This window comes from Patella vulgata, chromosome 2 (genome assembly GCF_932274485.2).
Source record: "Patella vulgata chromosome 2, xgPatVulg1.2, whole genome shotgun sequence".
Taxonomy (NCBI): Eukaryota; Metazoa; Mollusca; class Gastropoda; family Patellidae; genus Patella; species Patella vulgata.
The window spans coordinates 35,297,197-35,302,337 of record NC_065880.2 but is presented as its reverse complement, the minus strand read 5'-3'; the positions used below and the strand labels follow the sequence as shown (position 1 = coordinate 35,302,337).

At 37.3% G+C, this 5,141-nt stretch overlaps 1 long non-coding RNA gene across 1 annotated transcript; it reads left to right on the top strand.

Moving 5' to 3' along the window:
- The first annotated feature begins 481 nt into the window (after positions 1 to 481).
- Positions 482 to 2,384, top strand: LOC126811884 (uncharacterized). The gene is made up of 3 exons (XR_007675772.1): positions 482 to 577; positions 1,633 to 1,758; positions 2,284 to 2,384. It is a non-coding gene; the product is annotated as an uncharacterized LOC126811884 (long non-coding RNA).
- The last annotated feature ends 2,757 nt before the right edge of the window (positions 2,385 to 5,141 follow it).

Sequence of the window (5,141 nt, the reverse complement as noted above, 5' to 3'; positions counted from 1 at the left end):
GCAGAAGATGATGGTATTGGAAGTAATCTTCCTACAGTGGGTGATGTTGATGTTGTGAATGGAGGCACTATACCAGATGGTAATGACGGTAATATTTGTCCAGTGAGCGATGATGGTAGTAATGGTCCTACAGCAGATGATGATGGTATTGGAAGTAATGTTCCTACAGTGGGTGATGATGATGTTGTGAATGGAGGCACTATACCAGATGGTAATGACGGTAATATTTGTACAGTGAGCGATGATGGTAGTAATGATCCTACAGCAGATGATGATGGTATTGGAAGTAATGTTCCTACAGTGGGTGATGATAGTAATATGCCTGCAGATGGTGATGATGAGGAGATTAATGTTGCTACAGTGGGTGAGGATTCTCCATTAGATGAAGAAGCTTTCTGCAACTCTGACTATGATGGATGTGATGAAGATGATTGTGTATCTAGTGGTTCTGAATACATACCAGATGAAACCTCATCAGAAAGTGAAATAGTGGAAGATAGCATGGACAGTGATGGAGCACTTGATGACAGTATACCTGTAATTGGAAATCATCTTTTAGTTAACCAGAAAAACAAAGGTAATTTGATTTTGAAATTTTGTTGAGCTTCATGATAGTACAAATGATAAATGACATATAATCCTTTAGTGGCATTTAGCAATTGGAAACATAACAAAACTATACAGTTATATGGGACAACAATCACTGGTTTATTATACACAAGCACGACGTTTCGATAAGTATTCTCTTATCGTTATCAAGCACTTGATAACGATAAGAGAATACTTATCGAAACGTCGTGCTTGTGTATAATAAACCAGTGATTGTTGTCCCATATAACTGTATAGTTTTGATAAATGACATATTGGTCTGTGTCAGGGATCTTAATCCGATGATTATTGTCGGCTATAGCCGCTTGATGTTTGAAAAAGCCGATTGGTAAACAATGAACCAGCCACTATGGTATCATAAATCAATCTTCTTACGGATCAGTACAAATAGTTAATTAATACTTGTTGATTAACACGTCAATCAACTTGTCAGCTACATGTACAATAACAGTCATGCGTTAGTGAGCATCGGCCACGTCGCTCATATGATCCGGGTAATTAGCACATTTAACAGTAATTTTGATAATCCCGTAAAATACATAACTGGTCCAGTATGTTGCCTTTGTGATAATGAATACACCCAAGTAATTAACGCATTTAACGGTATGTAGCAAACACGGACTGCTACGGCACTGCTGTACTTGTAGTAGAACCACATACACATATCAAGCTTCCATGTAATACAAATATCACACCACTGCCGTACTTGTAGTAGAACCACATACACATATCAAGCTTCCATGTAATACAAATATCACACCAACCAAATGGTTTTCTACACAAAAATGTTATTCGTTTTAAAATGGATTAACAACCCTGGTTTGTGTCCTAGTCTTTTCCAAGTTTTCACCTGATTTACCAAGTGCATTGTGTTATGGTATTGTTATTTTGGGATTTTATTAAGCTAAAAGGTCGGAATATTTGTTCTTGTTGACACTGAAATGTTTCTTATTGAAATTTTTCATTCGCCCAAATGTTCTTTGAAAGTACACCTCATAGATATTAAAATTTTGTATATTTCAGTTGATGACAAGAATGATAATGAAGGTGGTACTATGGCATGTGAAGACACTGATGTTCTTCCAGAAAAAGCTATGGTAGAAGAGGAAATGCTAGAAAAAGACAGTACAAATGATGAACAAACTTCTTGTGAGTATTCTACTGTCGAAATTAAATTAAAGACAACATGTGTATTGAGTCAAGTGGTGTGGTTTCTATTCCCAGCTTGTACATGACCAGTTTCCTCCCACTGCGAAAGACACCTACTGGCAAGCGAATTATTTAAATCAAAATTGAACAATATGTCAACGCATTTAACGGTACGGAGCAAACACGGACTGCTACGGCACTGCCGTACTTGTAGTAGAACCACGTACACATATCAAGCTTCCATGTAATACAAATATCAAACCAACCAAATGGTTTTCTACACAAAAATGTTATTCGTTTTACAATGGATTAACAACCGTGATCTGTGTCCTAGTCTTTTCCAAGTTTTCACCTGATTTACCAAGTGGATTGTGTTATGGTATTGTTATTTTGGGATTTTATTAAGCTAAAAGATCGGAATATTTGTTCTTGTTGACACTGAAATGTTTCTTATTGAAATTTTTCATTCGCCCAAATGTTCTTTGAAAGCACACCTCATAGATATTAAAATTTTGTATATTTCAGTTGATGACAAGAATGATAATGAAGGTGGTACTATGGAATGTGAAGACTCTGATGTTCTTCCAGAAAAAGCTATGGTAGAAGAGGAAATGCTAGAAAAAGACAGTACAAATGATGAAAAAACTTCTTGTGAGTATTCTACTGTTGAAATTAAATTAAAGACTACATGTGTATTGAGTCAAGTGGTGTGGTTTCGATTCCCAGCTTGTACATGACCAGTTTCCTCCCACTGCGAAAGACACCTACTGGCAAGCGAATTATTTAATCAAAATTGAACAATATGTTAATGTCGAAATGACCTAGTTTGTGTCGACTGGGTATTAAACCCCATATCTCTCGCTCTCTATGAACTACCCCCCTCCCTCTCTCTCGCTCTCTCTGAACTACCCTCTCTCTCTGTGAACTACCGCTCTCTCTGAACTACCCTCTCTCTCTCTCTCTCTCTCTCTCTCTCTCTCTCAACTACCCTCTCTCTCGCTCTCTCTTAACTACTCTCTCTCTCTCTGAACTACTCTCTCTCTCTCTGAACTACTATCTCTCTCTCTCTGTGAACTACTCTCTCTCTCTCTGAACTACCCTCTCACTCTCTCTCTCTCTGAACTACCCCCCTCTCTCTCTCTCTCTGAACTACCCCCTCTCTCTCTCTGAACTACCCTCTCAATCTCTCTGAACTACCCTCTCTCTCTATCTCTCTGACTCTCTCTCTCTGAACTACCCTCTCTTTCTGAACTTAGGTGTGTAATATCATTCTGCACCCCTTAGTTTTCTGTTCACTCATTCTTGACATTGTTCCTTTCATTCATTTCTTGTTTTTATGCCTGGGTTAGTTTGCAATGCTTATTGTGTCATTCGTGGTCAAAAGACAGATAACTCACCAAGTCCTTTGAGGAATAGCAAAGTTTGTTAAATCTCTAATAGTGTTAAATATACATTGTAGTCCTTAAATTAAAGTATTAAACACTAAAGTCCTCAGAAATAAGGTAGAGTAAGTTGTATAAATGTATTTCAATCTTACACAGGTCCTCCGGTAGTCCTTTAAGTAAAGTATTAAACACTAAAGTCCTCAGAAATAAGGTAAATTAAGTTGTATAAATGTAATTCAATCTTACATAGGTCCTCGGGTAGTCCTTAAAGTACTCTGAACTACCCTTTTTTGTCTAGCTTAACAATAATGTTTAGTTTTGAGTTTTTACTCTTATTATCTTCATTATTGCAGTTGCTGGACTGAGTGTGGTTGTCACCTCAAACAGTAAAGATAAGAGACGTTGGGATAAGAAGAACTATTGCGTTTATTGTGATAAACCATATTCAAAGCTACCTAGACATTTTGTACAGAAACATTCGCAGGAGACAGAAGTGGCAGAATTTTCACCCCTTCAAAAGAAGTCCAACAAGCGAAAAATACTGATTCAAAAACTGACAAACAAGGGTAATTTTTCACACAATTGTGAAGTTCTGAAGAAAGGAAATAGTCAATTAGTTCCATCCAAGCGACCTAATGCAGCAGAAAAGAGAAACCCAAGATATTATAGTCCTTGTGATCTTTGCTTGGGCCTTTTCATAAATAAAAAGCTATGGAAGCACCAAAAAGTATGCAAACTGAGAAAGTCACACACATCAAAAGCACGAAATCGAAATATTCAGTCGATAAGTTCTCTGATGCTCCCGTCAGATGTTGAACATAACGCAGTACTAACCAAAATCCTGGAGGATATGAATAATGATAGCGTTTCAATGTGCGTGCGAAATGACGAACTGATATTGAAGTATGGTGTTAAACTATTGAAAGTGGGAAAGGAACAACATAACAAACATTACATTTCCCAAAAGATGAGAGAATTGGCACGTCTTGCACTTGAGTTGAGAAAAACAGATCCCCTAGTTACTATCCAAAACGTAATCCAGCCAGCTAAATTTAAACTTGTGGTTGACGCAGTGAAAAGAATTTGTGGTTATGATGTTGTCAGTCAACAATACAAAACACCCTCTCTGGCTTTGAAATTGGGTTCATCTTTAAAAAAAATGCTGTTCCATTTTAAAGGCAGAACCCTGGTTGCCCCGAATGACACCCAGAAGTGTGCTGCAGACCAATTTACTGAATTGTGTGAACTAGAATGGGGTGACCAGATATCTTCCGAGGCATTGAAAACGCTTCAGGAAAAGAAGTGGAACAAACCTCAGCTACTTCCTATGGTTGATGATCTAATCCTGTTACAGAAATTCTTGAGAAAACAACAAGAGACTTTAATAGGTAAACTGCAGAACTCTGTTAACACCGCGGACTGGTATGAACTTTCAAAGATATTATTAACTAAGGTTATTCTTTTTAATAGAAGAAGAAGTGGAGAGGCATCCAGAGTTCTTATTGAAAGCTATCAAAAGTTACAAAATACAACTCATGACAATGAAGACGTGGGCAAATCATTATCCAAATTTGAAAGAGACCTGTGCAAACAACTTCATCGCTTTGAAACTAAAGGAAAAAGAGGAAGGAAAGTTCCTGTTTTATTGACAGAAGACATGAAAATGGGAATAGATTTACTGTTGAAATGTAGGACACAAGTAGAAGTTTTACCAGAAAACTTATACCTGTTTGCCATCCCGAACAGTGTAAATGCCCTGAGAGGTTCCGATTGTATTCGAAGATTCAGTATAGAAAGTGAAACAAAAAGGCCTGCTATCATAACTTCAACCAAGCTAAGAAAGCATGTGGCTACTTTCAGCCAAATGTTGCCTCTTAGAGATAATGAATTAGACATTCTCGCAAAATTTATGGGACATGACATTCGGGTTCACCAAGAGTACTATAGACTGCCAGAAAATACACTTCAGGTTGCCAAGATAAGTAAGATACTACTTGC